General features: G+C 36.1%; 1 long non-coding RNA gene across 3 annotated transcripts in view; it reads right to left on the bottom strand.

Moving 5' to 3' along the window:
• LOC106992627 (uncharacterized) overlaps window positions 1–21,162 on the bottom strand; it is a 320,901-nt gene that overhangs the window by 106,392 nt on the left and 193,347 nt on the right. The gene's annotated exons all lie outside the window — the stretch shown is intronic.

The following is a 21,162-nucleotide window of genomic DNA, read 5'->3' as shown; positions in this document are numbered from 1 at the left end:
AATTTCTGTTGAACTACCATCAATGGCCTGGGTAATACTGTACTATTACTTAAATGGTTAATTCAATGTGTGGTGTCTTCTCAGTGAATATAAGTTGAATAGATCAATGAATAGTGGGATATTGATATAAGTAGAAAGGACCTTGTGTGGGGGTCTTACGGTAGGAATTGGTCTGTGTGTAGCTCCACCTATACACTGTTTGTCCTGCCTAAATGCAATTCCCAATGGAAATGTAGAAATAAATCATGTAAAGTAGCTTGTCTAATGGAAAATTTTCGATATGAGAACAAAATGATCCTCCAAAGCAGAACTGGGTCAATATGCCTACCACAAATAGATGGCATGAAAGTATGTTCAGGGTATCTGTACTTCATTTTGAAGCACTGATGAATATTATTCATCCCATCATAACCGATAAATACAAAAGCACTGAAAATCATGAAGATGCTAAATGTATGATGATAATGGAAATAAGCTTTTTTTTTTTTTAATGTGAAAGAGCTAAAGTAGTAAAAGTGCTGAGAAAAAAAACCTAATTCATCAATATGGAATGAAATGTTTGACAGTAAGAATAATTCAGAAGGACAATGAGTATTTATTTGATGTATGGAAAGCTATGCATCTAGACAATAGACAATCGTTGCCAAGAAACTGATAAAATAGGAGCCATTTTGTCTGGGCTATTACAGTGGTTTTCAACTCTCACTGCACATTTGAATCACCCAAGGAGCTTTTAAAACAATACAGGTTCTGGGGCCATATTCCAGACGAGTTACACTAGAAGTTCTAGAACTGGGGCACAGGCATCAGCAAGTTTTAAAGCCCCTCATATGATTACAATGTACAATCAAATTTGGGCTATAACAATGGTTCTCAAATTTTAGCATCAGAATCACCTGAAGGTTTCATCAAACTACAGCTTGCTGGGCTCAACCTCCAGAGCTTCTGATTTACTAGGTTTGGGGTGAGGGCCAAGAATTTGCATTTCTAATAAATTACCAATTGACACTGATGCTGCTGTTTTGAGGGCACACTTTGAGAACCATTGGACTAGAGGATCAGTGTCAAGATTTGCATCCTATTAATCTGATAATGAATCTCAGGGTTTGTTCCTGACTTCGTGGTGATAATCCACCTGATAAAATGTATTTTTGCCACTTACAGTTGGTTCTTCAGTTTCAAGGGCCACATGAATCTATACATGGTGAAAGTAAGCCCTGGCACAGGGCGTATGAGATATTGTAGCTGCTAAATTGTTTTCCAAGATGTTTGGGTAGATCGTTAAGGAATGTGACTTCCCTCCACAGATTTTCAATGTAGATAGAATTGGTTTGTTTTAGAAGAAGATACCAGATAAGACATACATCAGTAAGGGGAAGAGAATAGCCGGTTTTAAAGCATGGCAGAATTTTATCTTGGGATCACAAGTTCATACCCTTCCTTCACTTAGGTTTTACTGACAACTGAACTTATAAACTCTCATTTGGAATTTGTATATTAGCCAATGCAAATTTGCTATGTGTGTGATACTAAAATTCTGATAAGCACTATAAATTAGAAACAATGAAATGCATTCAAAATTACTTGTGAGAAATTAAGACTTTTAAGAATTTGGCTTTGAAGAGTTAAAAAGTAAGATAAAGACTGTGAGTTAATTACCATGCCAATTACTGTTAATTCCTAGCCAATAACTGTTCTAAGGTAGAGTCTAGGTTTCAATTCCATTGCCATTTCTCCCTGGCCATGTGCCCATCTTCTCACTGCTTCCTGGAGCAGACACAGTCATCACATAAGTGTGGAAGGATTGACCATCTCAGGTGTGCCAGTAAGTGTGGCCATCATCACCATCTCTTCTGGTCTCATTCCACTCTTTGCCTTCTGGTCACCTTTCAGTTCTCACAATTCAATAGCAGTTCTGACTTCGTGTGTGTGTGCGTGTGTGTGTGTTTAAGACTTATTTTTTAAGACTAGTCAACCACAGTCGTGAAAAGCAGGAAAAGGGTGGAATAAGGAGTACAATCTGTAACTTACTGTGTGAACAATCCATTGAGATAACTCACTACATTAAGACCAGCCTAACCTCGTGTCTTTTTTTAAACACACGTTCTCCAAAAGAGTCATGCAAACTACGTTTCAAATGCTTTCTATTAAGAAATGCAGCTATGTCTTCTTGTCTCCTCTTTTAAAAAATATTTTTTAATGAATAGTTAAAATAGTGTAGTAGGCAGCCAGACTGAAGGAAATTGTAAGTCCGTTCATGATTCACTGAGGTTTGTTGTGTACCCATGGGCAGATCTGTCTTAGTGTTATATCCAAAGCAGCTCTATCTTCCAATGTTTCCATTAAATAATGTGATACTCATTTTTTCACTTTTCAGTGGTAAGTGGTGGGCCGGTAAAGGGTCTTTTAACTTGTTCTTTAAGAACATGCAATAGCTACAGGCTTTGGATTCACCTTGTATTCCAGATGTTTGTGGGCTTTCTGCCCATTTGTGGGCAGATGTGTATGACTTTCTCAAGTAAGTCATAAAGCATTAAAATTCAATTAAAGATAAAATAATAGGGTTGTGGCTACCTCATAGAGGGAAGATTGGCCCATACGCGTGAGTGAGGAATTCAAGTGAAAAATATTCATTTTTATGGCTCAATATTTTAGCAAATTTTTAGAATTCAGAATGTTTGGAAATAAAAAACCAAATAATATTCCAATTAATTGAGTATTGACCAGAAATTTTAAAGGGTAGGAGGAAAAATCCTTATTTAAAAAATTTTTAAAGGGAAAAAAGCTTATACTCAACCAATTTCTCATATTAGTAAATGGATACATAAAATTGAATATATCCCTGTAAAACTGCAAAACTTGTGTTCTAATTAATTGAGGTATACTAAGTGTGGAGTTCCATTTAGTTGTTACTTTAGTTTGCTTTACAGTGTCAGGTTAACCTGACAATTATCAAATAATGACATCAGTTTTGGGGGCATAACAAGTGAAAAGGAAAGGACCAACCACCTTATTCGTATATAAAAGATGCATGGATTCTCTTTATTGTTTAGACATTTTGGATATTCGTCATGTAAAAATAGCCTGTTGGTGTCAGGTTTTGCTTGAACATCTTTTTCTTTTAAAAGTGCCTTTTTCAGTAAACCCATGGGAGGTTTTTCTTTTCTGGGATTTAAAGTAAGATAAAGTTTAGCTGATTCCTTTCCCTGACTACCCTTCCCCCTTCAAGGGTTTAATAACCACAATCCTAAGATTTATGGTGAGTGAAAAAGAAAAATAAGTAAATTATCTGACTGAGGAGCCATTCTTCCTCTCTCTGACCATACAGACTATTTTAAATGCTGCTAGCAGCAGTCTAATTAAAATAATTTCTGTCAGAAGTCTGTGAAATATGCAGCCGCAGCCCAGCTCAATGTTCTCAGGCAGGAATGACAAATCTCTGCTTAATTGGTACTTAATATGGTAGTGCAGAATTAGTAATTCTCCAGGATAAAAGGAGATAACAAATACGAATCTCTTACTTGGGCAGGGAGTCTTGGAAGATGAACAGACCAAGTGGTGCTTACCCCCAAACTGTTCCTATCAAGGGCTGTTATTTTGGCCATCACTCATGAAACAACAGACAATTAATGCATATTTTATGACTAGCTCAAGTCCTAATTAAATACAACTGTGTACAAAGAATGTGAAGGCCCCGACTTAGAGGGACCAAAATAAATACTGGCAGAAATATGGTGAGCACTGCGACCTTAGCTCATCTTGTTATTCTATCTCAGAGATAAGCACCTTGGCAGAGGCCTACACTACCCCTGAGGTACAGCCGGTAAGCTGAAATCCACAGTGTATTTTGGGAAATTTGGGAAATGCAGAAAGGCAGAAGGGGGAAAATCATCCGTAGTCACATCAGACTAGCACTATCACTGCTAATAAGTTGGAGTATTTCCTTCCTGTATTTTGATTCCAGTGCATAGCTTTCGTGTTTTACTTATTCTACAAAGCAGTGTGAGCCATTTTGTGCTTTGCTTTCTTTCTTCTTAATATTAAATAGAAACATTTACATATATTTTATGAATGCTTGGTACAAAATCACTTTTAATGTTTCCACAGTATTCTATTAAGTAGACAATTGTAGCTAATGTCTATTTGATGCTGACTATATGCCAGGTGCTATTCTAAGCACTTTACATGTATTAACTAATTAAATCACATAATAGCCCTATGAGTTGGGGACTTTTATCATCTACATTTTGTAGATGAGGATACAGATGCACAGAAAGATTGTGTTAATTTGTCCAAGGTTACATAAGTGGTTAGTGAACTCAGGATTTGAACAAGGGCAATCTGACAACAAAAACCATAGTTTTAATCGCTACCCTATACCATCTCTTGATGCATTGCTTTGATTAAGCAGACCATGTTCTACATCTGTGCCAGTAAACTTTCTCCATAAATGGTTGAATCATAAATATTCTGTGCTTTGTGGGCCACATATACATTCTATGCCTCTTCCTCCTCTTCCTCTTCTTCTTCTTCCTTCTTCTTCCTTTCCAACATTTAAAAAAATCTAAAAACCATTCTTTGCTTACTTTAGATAATTAATTTTAAAAAGTTTTGACACTGAAGAAACCAAATAATTTATTTAATTGGATAAATTATTCTTATTTCAACTTGTATTATTAGTACGATATACTGCATATGAGTTTAGTGTGTATATACTTATATATGTAATAGCCATTGAACTTACTGAAAGAGCTCGTGTTCATCAAAACTTAAAATGTAAAGTACTGCAATAAGAAATCAACACAAAGCTAAAAGAGATTTCTGCTTGGTAAATCTCCAAAAACAAACAGAAAGTCACACATTTCAATTTACTTTTCAATTTCTGCCTTTTGGTGGCTCACATAAAATTCTGGCATATTTGTTCATTTCTTTGTGGTAGTCATTCTCAAAGAGTAGTTCTGAATCCAGCAGCATTGGCATCATCTGGTATTGTCTTTTTAGAAATGCACATTCTTAGGCCTGATCCCAGAAGTAATGAATCAAAACCTCTAAAGTTCGGGCATATTAACATTTGAGAACTACTGTTTTGGAGCAATCTAGTTCCAAACAGATCATTTTTAAAAACATAGCTGTGTGTGAGAATCTCTGTGTGGGTGTGTGTGTGCACTCTCACATTCACATAAACAGAAGAAACATTCCACATTATGATATCATATTATGATACATTATGGAAACACCATGTGGACATGCCACAAGAATCAGAATGAGCAAATTGTAGAGTTGCATATGTATCCTATGCAGGTATATGAATAAATCTATACTGTCATGCCTATCTTGTTATATGACACTATATTGATTTTGTCACAGCTATTTCCTGGTTCATTACTTAAGCATGACATTCCTTATAACATTAAGGGATTTAGGACTTAACTATCTGAAAATTGAATGTCCTCAATTATTGAGAACACTACACCTGAAAATTTAATTGACAAGTTTATTGTAACAAAATGTATCATTTTAAAATGTCACTCCCAAGATTCGGGTTCTTGGGTAAGATGGAGAAATCACACTCCACCCTGCTGCCCTTCTGAATGCAGCTATAAAGCATGGAGAGAACATGTGCAGAGCTCATTTGAGAGCTTTGAAAAAATAATAATAAATAGCAAATTTGGGAAGAGGACTAAATTTCAAAGTAGCACTGAGCTAGTATGAGTTTACCCTTATTTTCTTTCCCACTACATGGCCCTGGACGCAGGCATAGCTGCAGAAGTGCATGGCAGAGCCCCAGATTTCTAACTGGAAGCATTAAAAGGGGAGTCCTCGGAAATCAGAAAGTACTGGGAGATTGTGAAGAGGGTGAGTTTATGAAAGCAGCCCTGTAAGATTAGTTATTAATTCCTAGATTCCAAGAACTGCATATGCCTGGATCTCATTCTAATCAGCACATACAAGACTCCGGAAGGTGAATAGAGAGATTCCCACTCAGTTCTCAGACTTGTCACTGGGGGTCATACCCATGGGAGAAATCTGAATAGCACTGGGCATTAAAAAGTTCACTGACATTGGGACCACAGCCCATAGAAGGCAAGTTTAAACTTGTCCCATGAATATTATCAGGCCACTTGCCTGCTGACAAAATATCAATATTCTCCATAGACTTTAAGCGAGACAGAGTCTCGTAATATAATATTCAAAATTTTCAGCATATAATCTAAAATTACTTGGCACATGAAGAACCCGGAAAATGCAACTCACATAGGAAAAGACAATCAACAAACACCAAATGCCAAGATAACACAAGAATTTAAAGCTGCCATCATAAAAATGCTCCAACAAACAATTATAAGCTCTCTTAAAACAAATAGAAAAATAGAAAGTCTCAGCAGTAAAACAAAAAAAAGAAAAACCAAATAGAAATTTCAGCACCAAAAATGCTATAACTTAAATAAGAAACTCGCTGGATGGATTTAGTAGCAGAATGGAGATTACAAAGAAAAGAGTTTATTAATGTGAAGATTGATTAACAGAATTATCCAAACTAAACAACAGACAGAATAAGACTTTAAAAATTAAGAGATTCAGGTGTCAGTGGGATACTAAAAAAAGACCTAATATTCATGTCATTAGAGCTCAAGAAGAAGAGCAGAAAAAAGTATGGTGCTAAAAATAATTGAAAAATATACTGGCTGAAATTTTTTCAAGACAGTGTTTGGTGAAAAACACATACCTAAAGCATCAAGAAACTCAATGAATCCCCTATAGAATAAACTCCAAGAAATTCATGCCTAGCCACATCATAAGCAAACTGCTGAAAACTACAGGAAAAAAGAATCCTGAAAGCAGCCAAAGAAGAATAGCATATTGTCTATAGGAGAACAAGGATTCTAACGACTGCAGATTTCTTATCAGGAACCATAGAGAATAACTGGAATAGAGAATAACTGGAAGTGGCTCAATAGTTTTCAAGTACTAAAAAAAAAAAAAAAAAAAAAAAGAAGTATCACAGATTTCTGTATCTAGAGAAAATATTCTTTAAGAGTGAAGGTGAAATAAACTTTCTTAGATGAAGGAAAACTAAGATAATTTATTACTAAAGGAAGTTTTTCAGAAAAAAAGGAAATTATAGCAGAAGGAAACTTGGAACATCAGAAATAATGGGAATGCAACAGAAATGGCAAATATGAGGGTAGAGATAGTAGATTATCCTCTTTCTAAAAGATGTTTAATGGTTGAGAAGGAAACATTTCTAACATTGTCTGATAGAGGTCTCAGTGTGCATAGCTATAATATATGACAAGTAAAACATCATGGGAAAGGAGTATAAAAGGATCAATATGGTGGTATGGTTCCTACATTCTACCTAATATGGTAAAGAATTGATTTTAAGTAGATTATGAAAAGTTATGGATATATAATACAGTCCCTAGAGTAACCACTAAAAAATCACACAAATAGATATAGTCAACAGCACAATAAATTAAAATGAAATAATTTAAAACGTTTTGATAATCCAAAAGAATGCAGGAAAGGGGAAATAGATTAATGAAAAACAAAAGGAACAAACACAATTAAAAATTAAAAGGCAGACTTAAGTATAAACATATCAAATAATTACATTAAATAAAAATGGTTTATAGACATCAGTCAAAAACAGAGATTATCAAAATGGATTTTAAAAAAAATCATGTTCCCCCAACCCTGACTGTATGCTTTCTACAAGAAATTCACTTCACATATAATGATATAGGTAGGTTAAAAGCAAAAGGTTGGGAAAAAGATATACCACAGAAATGCAAATGAAAATGTCACTTCCATCTGCTTTTCCTGGGAAAATATCTGCTATTCAAGAACGCTGACACTGCAATATGAAGTAAATGCATTTGATTATCTAAGTGAAATACTTAACTTATTAGTTTGACTGATCAGCTCTGCTTGAACTGTTTCTTATTTTTGAGTGGGCTAATAAATACGGGCTTAATTAGGAACTACTTTATCTTTCCTCTGTCATTTCAAAGGGGGCCTCATGCATTCACAAACGTTTTTGTGTAGTGACAAACACCCCTAAGTACAAAGATTGATTGTAATTCTAAGGCAAAGGCAACCTGGATATTCACATATAGTCCTTTTTAAAATGAGAGAAACACACAGTCCCCAAGCTTACTTGTAGCTCTAAGTGTTTATTATACACCAGAAATCATAAATATATCCGATTTGTCTACGAGCTCACAGATAGACAACCATACATAGGCAGGTGACAGCTCCTTGGAAAACCACCCATGTTCTCTTCCACAGCTACAGTAAGTAACACATATGGTTCCTGTCAGTAGCACTCATTTAGAGAGATAAAAATCCTGCAACTGCTAAATTCAGCCTCTCTCCAGCGGCCTTTTCCTTTGATTTCCAAAATAGCAAGTAACTATTCACTAAACCTTATAGCCAGTCCCACCTTTCAAAGAAGAGGTGAGAAATGGCCCATTTCAAAAATCTTTTTCCTGTACATTGTATAATTAACCCTCTTAATTCTCTCTGGTAGTAGCTTTCTTTGTTAATTTTTTAAAAGAAAGGAACTACGGAGAGAGACGTGTGTTCCTTAACTTTGTGTAAAATTTTGAAAAATAATTTAGGGACATAGAGCATGATTTCCATTGTCAATATATAGTATTAAGTATATTGGATAGCATAATAGTAAGTGACAGTCATAGGCATGGGGGACTCTTTCCCAGAAACTTTTACAGATATGAAACAAGAACTATTTTTTTAAAAACCTGGCTTTGAATTCAACTTAAAACATTATTTTCTTTCTTTATTTTCTTCCTGTCCTTAACTTTTCTTCTGCAATGTGAAAATACAAGGCAGATGTCTTCATCTCACTGGAATGCTTTTAACCTTAATGAAGGGTGGCAATAAATCAGTACTTTTCAACCTGCTTTCTATCATCAACACATATGTGCTTTTTGAGATATAAGTCTCCACAGAGAGTATTAGAAATAATTAGGACAAGATAGAACTTACAGTTATTAGTATGCTAGTGAACATGTAGCTGATGTGTGTTAACTAATTTTAATATGTATAAAGTTATCTTGTCCATATATCTAAAAACTATAGGTATTGGATAAGACTGTTTTTCAAAGAAAAGGTATTAATAGTTGATTATTAAGGTGTAATGTGTATGTATATTTATATATAATACATGTACATATATACATTCATATAAGATTATTAAAGTATCATTGGTTGATTTTTGAAAGTTATGTGTATAGATTACATCAACTTACAAATAAACTAGGAAATGAAGAACATTTTTCGTTATAAGGTTTTCTTGATTAAGATTATAAAATTAGAATGTACCCTTTCGTTGCCAGATAAACTATTTCAATATTTCACATTTTGTATTTTTTGTTTACTCAGGATTCAGTGCCAATTTCTTCAATAAACAAACTTCAGTACTCTGAACTCCTCTTATTAATACACAGAAGAAAAATAACCTGCAAAACTGCAGTCCAAAAAGAGAGTGGTGGTATAAATAACCTCATAAAATTTGACATCCTAGTGACCCATTTTACATGGGTGGAATTTGGTGAGAGCAAAACAAATCGTTACTTTCCAAGACTACATGAATTAAGATATGGCTAGGATTAATGCTAAAACTCTCAACTAACAATGACTGAAACTGAACCTGTGATGGGTTTGAATAAGCTTTGCAATATACTAAGCTAAGATAAATTCTTCTGGTGGTGACATCCATAAGAAAATTTTACAAGGCAGACTAACTACCTATCTTGATTCCCAAATGTTTAAAAAGCTGTTTCTGACTTCCAATGAATCAAACCCACTCATTCACCTTTCAAGAGGCCATAAAGTTTCATGCATAAAACTCTGGATCGGAAATTATGAGACTTAGGTTATGGGCCTTCTTCTTGGGAGAGGAGAACTAGGCCACCCCAACTCAGTAGAATCCTTTTGCCACTTTATATGTCCCTGCCACCTGGGTGACCAGGCTATAAAGCTTTCTATATTTTGAGTCCATGGGGTGATGTTCTCTGAAGACTCAATTCCTAGTGTCAGTTCTGCCACTGGGTGACATTAAGAAAATGACTTGCCTTGCTGAACCTCAGTTTTGTCATTTATAAAATGGGCCTGAAGGTATTCTACGAATGTGTGTCAAACGCCTTGTGAACAGCAAAGTGATATACAGGTTTCAGGGTGGGCTGTGCCGGGCACTGCAGTTGCTGTTGGTAGCTTCGTCTTTATTTACCTGCCTGACCTGCAGAACTTGTAACTTGTGCTTTCTCTTTCCAATTCCTTTCTAACACAGCCTACATTTTTCTAGTCATAATTCCAGATAGAATTGGATGGCATCTTAAAACTAATTTTATACTTCCCGGAAAGTTTCAGAAACTCAGGCTCAGAGAAAAACCCAAAGTCCCTCAAGAAATCAGGATTTGCATCTCTAGGTCTTATTTAAACTGCTGGTCCAACACTCTTCCCTTTCTCATCAATAGCTTATTCATTAATTCCAAAAACATTTATTGAGCACCTATTTTGTGCTAGGCAGGAGGGCGTCTCTAATCTTACTTCCAAAAAATAGTCTGTAAGAGTATCAGAATGTCTTTCAGTGCTAGTGTCTGAGACTGGGTGAACATTCTGGCCATATTGTAATCATTATCAGATCACATTTTTACAGTTATACTGGTATTTCTCTATTGTTGTTGCTATCACTATTATTATTGCTGAGGAAGCCTTCCTTTGAGTGAGCACTTAGAAAGAGGTTCAAGGTAGAGCTCAGATAAAAGCATGGCTGCTCTGGCTGGAGGAGGAGTACCTCCAACCCCAGAACCTTCTGCTGCAGCTCAGCCAAATTCCTAGCACTTCAATGTTATCAGAATTTGGGAACCGCTGAATTGCGTGATTCTTTCTTGGATTTGACTTAATTAGAAGTTCCATCTCTAGACAGAGTTTAGAAGTATTTACTATTATTTCAAAGAGCCAGAGAAACTGTATGGTCAAAAAAGGTTAACCTGCTTTTCCTTTCATCATTATATCTACTTCTTTGAGATATAAGTGAATGAGAACTTTGAATTTTCTTGTTTGGGAAGATGCTTCTTTCGGGTATCCACATGTTACTTTGGCTGACTTCAGGCTACCATTCTCCAAAATACAGGACTGTTACGATAATTCTAACTTCAAATGAGTGAGATTGTGGGTTGGCTTGGTTACAGTCGTAATCATATTAACAAATCCATGATCAGAGTATATTTTGCAGCTCCAAAGTCATCTTCTCTCCTAGGAGTGGGGGTGGTGGGTTTGATATTTTAATATAGTTCTTCCACCACTAAAATATACCAATGAAGATATCCTACTGAGAATAAACCAGGGCTGATTACAGTCAGCAAGTTAAAATAAAGGCACAGTGAAAATACACACTAATAAAGCTTGCTTGCCAGGCACGGTGGCTAACGCCTGTAATCCCAGCACTTTGGGAGGCCCAGGCAGGCAGATCACCTGAGGTCAGGAGTTCAAGACCAGCCTGACCAACGTGGAGAAACCCCGTCTCTACTAAAAATACAAAATTAGCTGGGTGTGGTGGTGCATGCCTATAATCCCAGCTACTTGGGAGGCTGAGGCAGGAGAATCGCTTGAACCCGGGAGGCAGAGGTTGCAGAGAGCCAAGATTGTGTCATTGCACTCCAGCCTGGGCAACAAGAGCAATACTCTGCCTCTAAATTAAAAAATAAAATAAAATAAAGCTTGCTATGAAATCTGAAACAGTTGCATTTCTCTACATTAAGAAGAGGTACAGGGCTGGGTGTGTTGGTTCATGCCTGTAATCCCAGCACTCTGGGAGGCCAAGGCAGGAGGATCACCTGAGGTCAGGAGTTTGAGACCAGCCTGTTCAACACGGTGAAACCCCATCTCTACTAAAAATAAAAATAAATTTAAAAAAAAATTAGCCAGGCATGGTGACGAGTGCCTGTAGTCCCAGATGCTTGGGACGCTGAGGCAGGAGAATTGCTTGAACCTGGGAGGTGGAGGTTGCAGTGAGCCAAAATCGTGCCACTGCACTCCAGCCTGGGCGGCACAGCAAGACTCCATCTCAGAAGAGAAACAAAAAAAGAAAAGGTATGGGACATGCAATAATGAATGAATGAAAATAAGAAGCAGCATTTTTTTTCTTCCTTGTAATAAGTCCGTCACAGGGAAAGCACTTTAAGTGGACTTTAAGAGAATATGTTTACTTCTTTCTCCATTCTGCTCCCCTACCATTTCTCTCTCTTTTGTCCCAACCTTACCGAAGTAAAGGAAAGCAAAATATAAAGCCTGAGGTAGAGATGGAAATGAATGGAAACGTGACTTACAAGCTGTCTCAGCTCATGTACTGTCCACCAGAGGTACAGATAAAGGGCCCAGCTTTACTGGTATGGAAATAACAGTTCGCCAAAGCTACTCTAAAGAATGATCAGAAATGCCAATTTTTTTTTAACATTTACACGTAAAACATTACATTTTTATGAATGTAAACTGGTATATTTCTCAGGGAGCAATTCATCAGTATATTTTACAAACCTTTGGTCTCAACATGTCCAATTATAGGAATTTATCCTAAGAAAAATAATCATGAATGCATACTAAGAATCAGCTATGTAACATTCATGGCAGCATTGCTTATGACAGTGTAAAACTGGAAACGACCTCAATTTCCAGTATAACGATCTGGGTAAGATATGATATACTCATACACAGAATATTAAACAACCATTAAAAACAATGTTGTCAAATAATATTTGATGAGATGGAAAGATTCTGTGCTATACTGATAATTGAAGAGAACAGATTATATTAAAAATTGTATATGTGTAAAATAAATATTGGAAGGACATATACTAAAATGTTGACAGTAGTTATTTCTGTATTATGCGATTTGGGTTATTCGTGTATTTCTAGATTTTCTACAATAAACACGAATTACTTTATTAAGAATTTTTTTTAAATATTGGGAAAAAAGGAGTGCCCTGAAGAAGATGAAATGGCTTTGGAGAAATTGAATGATTCATTATTTAGAAATCTGAATTATGCCTTCACATTTTAAGTGCAATCCAAAATAAAAAATGATTTCTTTGTAGAAAGGCTTAATTATTTCTTTAAGGAAAGTGTCTTCCCCTTGGCAATTTGCAGCCTATCCTGTCACATGTTTTACTTTTATTCTTTTTCTTCCCCCAAACAAAGTTCAGATTTATAGCAGCTGCTGTTGCTTTTAATGTAGTAGTTGCACCTAATTCCTATAGCACAGTGAAATTCCACCACTCTCCATTCCACATTTTGCCTTTAGCAAAAAGCAGTCTGGGAGACATAAAACCAAGATATTTTCTAAGGACAGGTAGCAGACACTTTTACTAAATATGAAATACCAAAGCTACCCTAAGCCAGAAGGGCATTTACTAAAAAGGTTGCAAGTGAGCACCAGATAATTTTAAGCTCCTCAGATGGGGCAACTTTTGAAGTCGGATATATGAGCGCCTTAAGTCAAAGATGTCTTTGAAAAGAATCATGAACCATCCTCCAGAAAGAACCACAAAATGTCCATCCGCAAGAGATGTGAATTTGACCTTTGAATAAACGATATGAGATTAAAAAAAAAAAAAAAAAGAATAATAGAGAATTTCCTTTTCTCTTGCCAAAGCCCAAGAGGCATTGTAAAAAAGGATGGTTACAAATATGGGCTACAGAGCCCCAGTCCAAATACTGACTATGGGAGTTTGGGAATGTTTTTATCAGTCTCTCCATGTCTGTTTCCTCAGCTATTAAAGAGATATTAAAATGTCTTCATCTCATAGAGTTAAAATAAAAGTTAAATAAAATAACTGATATTTTGCATATGCTTGACAAATGAAAAAGCATTCCACGAATGCTACTGTTTTATCATTTTTAATTATTTTGCTTTATTATTTTTATTCAGTTCAGCCCCATAACCAATAAAGGAACTCATCTGACTACAAATTTTAAGAAATCAAAGAAATTCTTTGGAATTGCTGTCTAGAAAATAGAGGCATATTCCAAAATTTGTTTCATATTCATACATATGGACCAAACTTGTTTTTAGCTGCAATCCATAATTTTCATTTATAATTGCAATTCATGACTTCTCAACTGATCTTGGCTTCAAATTACATTCCTACATAGCTCTCCAACCTGGAATGCATATATATGATAGGAACAACAAATTGCCTCGTTAGGGTGGGATGATGGGGCAATCATCAGTAGTACTTCAAAAAATTGCCCTTTAAAACAGGAAAGGGCTTGTGTGTTCCCCTACTTTTTGAACCTAGCCAATTAATAAAGATTTCTCCATATCCTGTTAATCTCACTGTGATTGCAGGGATGAACAAACCATTAACATTTCTGAGAATTTCTCTCTATATGGCAGAGAAATTCCACTTAATCTTTATCACTATGCCAACCTTCTCAATACTTCATAAAACCACCATTACCTACAGAAACAATATTTTAGGATGTCTTTACTTCTGCTCCACCTAGCACAGGATAGGTTGCTACCAATTTTGTGTGAAAAGTGAAATATACACCCTTTTAATCATCCTTGAGGAGAATAAAAAACCTAGCCATGAGGTTTACATGATGCCCGTCAGTCATATTTAAGCATACGAGTCCACACTATGACCACCGGACTCCAAATACTATCGTTAGCATTTATTACACTAGAAAAGAGAAACATCAGTGGGCCATAGATTCTATGTTTGAACATGAAAAAAGTAAAAGACAATATACCAGGAAAAAGCTAGCCTCTGTAAAACATTATAATGTTTATAATGTTATAACATTATAATAGACCCATCAATTCATTAACTGATTGTCAAAATAGATGTTCAGGCATATAAGGTAAATTGAAATAATCCCAATCTTCTTCATTCAAAAAAAAAATGCTCCCATTACACATTTTATTAACAAACCCCCTCCATTGCAAAGACTGTGAAGAGAGAAACCGTATCACATTTAAAGAGTAATGAACATATGTTTGGGCTATATTTTAAGGATGAGACATGTATAGTCAGTACAGTCTAAAACAAGTAATGCCAAAACTAAAATCCTGACGGGCCACAGCATGCAAAGAATTATCTGCTACTGTTGTCAAAACCAAATGATGAGAATTGAAGCAAAGGACCAAAGGACCAAAGCCCAAGAGGCTAAAAGAAAAGATCTTAGAATTAAGCTCCATGAAGGCAGGGGTGTTTGTGGTTTTTTCTCTGCTGTGTCCCAAAGTAGTACATCGTTGACATTCAATATTTGTTGAACTGATGGAGAAATGATGGAAAAGAAGATAATACCAGAAAATTAGAAATAGAACTACCATATGACCAGCAATCCAACTTCTGGGCTTATATCCAAAGGAAATGAAATCAGTGTGTCAAAGAGCTATCCCCACTCCCATGTTTATTGCAGCATTATTCATAACAGCCACGATACAGAGCTAACCTAAATGTCCATCAATGGTTGGATGCATACAGAAAACGTGATATGCACACAAAGGCATAGTATTCATCCTTAAAAAATAAGGAAATCCTGTCATTTGCAACAACGTGGATGAACCCAGAGGACATTATATTAAGTGAAAAAAAGCCAGGCACAGAAAAACAAATACTGAATGATCTCACTTATATGTGAAATCTAAATAAACAGAACTCACAGAAGCATTGAGTAGAATGGTAGTTACCAGGGGCTGGAGTAGAGACAAGGGTTAGAGGAGATGTTAGTCAAAGGAAGCAAAATTTCAGTTAGACACGAGGGATATATTCAAGAGACATCTTGTACAACATGGTAATTTTAGGTAATAACAATGGGTTTTATACTTGGAAATTGCTAAGAGAGTGTATTTTAAATGTTCTTACCAGAAAAAAAGTATGTAAAATAATGCATATGCAAATTAGCTTGATGTAGCCATTCCACAATGTACACATATTTCAAAACATAAGGCTGTACACAATATATACAATTTTCATTTATCAATTAAATTAATAATAATAACAATAAATACCAGAAACCCCCTTTATATTACAGTTGCATGGCTGTGTGTGGATGTGCACACATTATTCTAACAATTGCAGCTGAATGCTGGTACCCTAAGTAAGCAAACCCCATAAGCAAAACTCTTTACAGAGTGGTATCCCTACAAGTCTTATTCCTGCCAAGTACATAAGTTAGGAACATAAAGTGAAGGAACTACATATTACCTGGCATTGTTTATCCTGGCACTTAAGATATCTTAGCCATTACCTAGGAATTAAACAAAAATTAAAAATCAAATGCCTAAGTTAGCAATGAACTTGTATAAACAGAAAAAAAATAGTTACTGTTTTAAATAAATCAGAAAATTGGACCAAGGCCTTGAAGAGGTTAAAGTTGGAGTGTAAATAGCAATTATCCAAACAATTCTACATTCTTTGCTCTCTTTGAGAATGATCTTTTGTGAAATGGATGTAGGGAATCACAGCATCAAAAAGGGAATGAAAGAATTCTGGTACAGAATCACCATAAAGCCTAAGTATTTGAGATGCTTTCTTAAATCTCTATTTTCTGATGTATATATAATGTTATCCATAAGCTTTACCATTGCTGTTGTATATTCTTGATGGCTCTGTAACTTCCTGGTATTTAAAAATACTATGACTATGAACATGAGTTGGAGATATGTTTTTATATTTTCTTTTTGGCTTTGGGTCATTATCTGATGCATAAATCAAAAGCAGGGCTTTGGTCCTGATACTTGATTGCATGCATTCTAACAGGACTAAAAGGAAACATCAGATTTTCAGAATTTAGGTTATAATGATTGGATTATAGGTTTTTTATTTCTTTAGTTTTTTGGGGGGAGGGCCTACAATGTTCCTGCTATATGAAATACGTGTTAAATATGATTTTACAGAATATCACCATCAAAATAGTTTGCCAGCCATCATTGAAACCAAGGCTTAGTATTTTCAAGTTGCTCTATCTGAATTCCTTTGTTATAATAATTTGCTACACGTCCCTCATCAGGCTAGGTACTATTAAAGATGCAAAGCAACACATGATATAGCCCCTGCCTTCTGAAAGTTGACATAAGGTAAAATAAAGAGCATTATAAGACCAAAAGGGTTCACTGCTAAAATGTGTATGATGAGTTACACATGCCATGAAAAACTAGGCAGATGGCAGGTATGCCGAGGACAAAGTAATTAATGATGGAGGGAGCTGGATTTGAGAGGAGACCTGGCAGAGGATACGATGGAAAGAGTAGGGTATTCAATTCAGTGAACTGTATATGCAAAAATGTGGGAAAACCAACCAAAAGAAGATGGAGTATAGTTTTCTTTTAAAAGACTCCATAATTATCTATTAGATAACACTTATTGGATACTTATTAAGAGCCAGGCTGACGTGACTTACATAATTCAATTTAAACCTAAAAAAAAAAAGGTCAGGTAATAGTATTATCACAGTTTTCCAAATAAGGAACCTAAGATTTACAGTGCAAGTAATTTAGTTACACAGCTAGCAAGTAGAGAAAGGAGAGGTGAACCCAGGCAATGCAGCTCCCAAGCCACATTACATGCATGTCACTGGTTCATAGAGCTCTTGAGGAGTTATTACTGGTAAGGGGGATAGATAGGCTTAGCCTAAAGTGAGTGACAGAAGCTCCACTGTGGGGAAACTACATAGAGATCAGAAACAGAATTCCATGACTGGAAACTAGTCTGGGTCCTGCGCAAAGATGTCTTCATCTCGATTCCCATTTTGTAAAACGCGCACGTGCTTACAAACGCAACAGCAATATTTCTTTGATCATAGAATTTGCTGTTATCATGGAGTTCAAGAAAGACATCCAAATTCTATACAAGAGGTCACCTAGAGAAACCAAACGCGGGCAAGTAAGTCACTTAACCTTTCCTGATCTCAGTTTCCTCATCTTAAATGAGGGAGGAAGGACTTAGTGATCTCTTGGGTCCAGTTTAAAATTCTGCAAGCATTTTTATAAATGTCACTAACAATTTCAGACCAACTCTAGAATTCCAGAAATGAAAACGTCAACTGAATAATGAGTAGCAGATGCCATGTGGAAGTTCTGTCATGATCCTTCTTGAAAAATAAATTTGTTTAATTAATGACACAGGAAGGCAAGTACCCCAGGAAGACTTCCTTTAACAACTTGAAAGTCTTTATCTATCACAAGACAAACACAAAAGGACTGAGGTGGATTGTATGAAAAATGGGGACTGTGCATTTAATATCAATTTTTGTCATAAACCTTATAGATTCCTACCTTAATTAATCTAAATAGTCAAGAGAATGAAATATATTTTACTGAAGTATGCTTAAAGCCAACAGTATCATTAACTAACTGATCTCCTTTACGGCAAGTGATGTATCAACTGAAAATATCTATTTCCTGGTTGTTTATGTTTAAACAACACTATTTCCTAAGGAAAACCTTGAAATGAAACACTTCCTAATTTAAGAGGAGCACTCAGAAAATAAACCTTTGAAGAACTCTTGGTGAATTCCTAAGCATTTCAAATAATGATTTTGGTTGCCTGAGCCCTGGCATTTTCATGTCATGTGATAAAAGTAAGAACAGTAAAAGGCTCATATTTTTTCATTTATTCTTTTTCATTTACTCTTTAGAATATCTTCCTGATTTTGTCTTTGGTCATGATTGCTCTTAAGAAATGAGTTCTTCTCCATGTATTTTTTCCACCTAGCTTTTAAAAACTTCTATTTATTGAGCTATCATTTACAAACAGTAAAATGCATAAATCTTGAGTATACAGCCCAATGAATTTTTTACATATGTATATACCATGTTAACCACTGCCCAGATTAGGATATAAAACATTTTCATCGCCCAAGTGAGTTCCCTTGTGCACCTTTCTAGTCAATAACCCTCAACCCCAATGAAATAGCTAGTATTCTGATTTCTATTTTGATGGATTAGTTTTACCTGTCCTTGAAATTCATATAAATGGATTCACACACAATGGATTCTTTTGTGTCTGGCTCTTTTCACTTAATGCAACATTTTTTAGATTCATCTATGTTATGTAGGAATCAGTAGTCCATTGCTTTCTATTGCTGAATGCAGAGATATACGACAGCTTGCTTATCCATTCACCTGTTGATGGACATTTGGGTTGTCTCCAGGCCTGGGCTGTTATGAATAAAGCTGTGTTGAATATTCCTGTACAGGTCTTCTTGCTGACATATGTTCTTGCTTCTTTTGAGTGTATTCCCAGAAGCTGAATTGCTTGGTCATAGGGTAGGTGTGTGTTTAACTGTCTATGTATTTTTTTAATTAACACTGTCTGAGAGTTGCCATATTAAACAGCAATGATCTTTCCTAAGTATATCAGGTTGAACTCTGCAGTAGGAAAAAAAGTGGAGTCTCTGGGCATTCTCATAGTAATCTCCCAAACTCAGCATTTGGGCTGTTATTAAATAGAAAAACTAGCAATTTTTCAGCAGTTAGCTGTGCACACATAGAGGGTGAGTGCCTTTTTCACATCCTTCACAGGTGCTGGGGAAATCCTGCCTCTCTACCATCAGGGAGATTCTCTGGAGACCAGGTGATGTTTCAAAACTCAGACTTCCTAGCAGGAAATGCATCCAAACCCAAATCCCAACACGACAGAATCCTTGGCAACGCCAACATGACATCCCATTTGGTCACTCAGGCTTCCACAGATTTTGATAACTTATCATGACTATGACTGCCCCGGGTGCAGCACTGAGCAGTAGACTTCAGCCTGGAGAAGTCTCAGTCATTTTAAAACCCATCTCCCTCTGCTCAGATGATCATCTTCCCTCTGATTTACAGGGGCTGACCTGCAGGTGTTGAAAAGGGGCACTTCATTTAACCAGAGAGCAATAATCTCAGGAAGTACGTTTCCACAGCTACATCATCCTTCTCCCATTCTCACCACCAAAGCCAGCCAGCAACTCCCTCCCTCCAGTTGTGACTCTGTAATGTGCCTCGGGCTATATTTGGGTCAGTGATAGGAAACCCTTATAATTCTACCCCCAAAATGGAAAGAGAAAATGATCACAGGGATCAAGGAGAGTGTCTCCTTATACAAATCTTTTTGCCTGATAAGAGGTGACCCATAGCCAGAACTGGAGATTTATATATGCATTTTGACATAAATCTGCATCTGTAATTATGAGTCATAATGATCTTTATAGGCTGCATTAAATTGGTGAATAAGAGTTACTGTTATTGACAAAGCATTGACCTGAACATTAGTGGTGGAAGAGCTAATTATATTTTTTCCTGAGGAGCGGGACTACTTTTCTAGTTATGAATCACTTACAATTGAGGCCTTTATTAAATACCTTTTCACATCTGAAAATAAACAGAACCGAGCCTCCTAAGCACATCCTTTCTCTTCACATAATTACAGATGTATAAACATTTCAAAACACATTCTAGAGGCTTTTTTTAGTGTTTCAAAGACAGCGATGAGGGTTTGCAAGGTGACTGAAGAGGCTGATCTATATTTTGTGAAAGCAAGCTGTCTGCAGGATACACTCCCATGTCTGAAAGACTGAGACCTATTTTTAGCTGGGCATGCTGGGATCCAAGTGTGGAGCCACCATTAGCATTAACAGAGCTCTGTGTGGCTGACTACTGTGTGCAGGCAGCCCAGAAAATGTACTCTTTAGAGCAATGGGAGCTTCAGATGAGCTTTAAATCATAGCCTTATCGTACTTGCATGTTATTGGCAAGCCTGCCTAAAAATAGAATCTCATTACTTTAATTCTACAGTATTCTTAGGTGAGCCAACCTTTATTATTAATAACAGCATTTCACATATATATTGCACTGTCTGCTTAAGAGAACTTCACAAATTATACACATAAAACTTTCCTTGCTTAATGTAACAAGCTATGGGTTAAGAGGGCAGGAGGTAGGTGGTTAAGTAGTGGCTCCCACTCTCTATCCAGGGAGGAGGACTGAGAAAATGTCACTAGGTGGCTCTAAACAAAGCCACTCCTTGAAGTTGAGCCATTTGCCCAACAAGCATTTTAATTCTGTGAAAGAATGTTGTATTTTTCATTGATAATTTGTAAGGCCCTGGGGACAGTCACAGCAACCCCGAGAATAATAGGCTGCTTCTA

This window comes from Macaca mulatta, chromosome 12 (genome assembly GCF_049350105.2).
Source record: "Macaca mulatta isolate MMU2019108-1 chromosome 12, T2T-MMU8v2.0, whole genome shotgun sequence".
Lineage (NCBI taxonomy): Eukaryota > Metazoa > Chordata > Mammalia > Primates > Cercopithecidae > Macaca > Macaca mulatta.
Note: the sequence above shows the minus strand (reverse complement) of the source record. Positions and strands in the feature narration are given on the sequence as shown.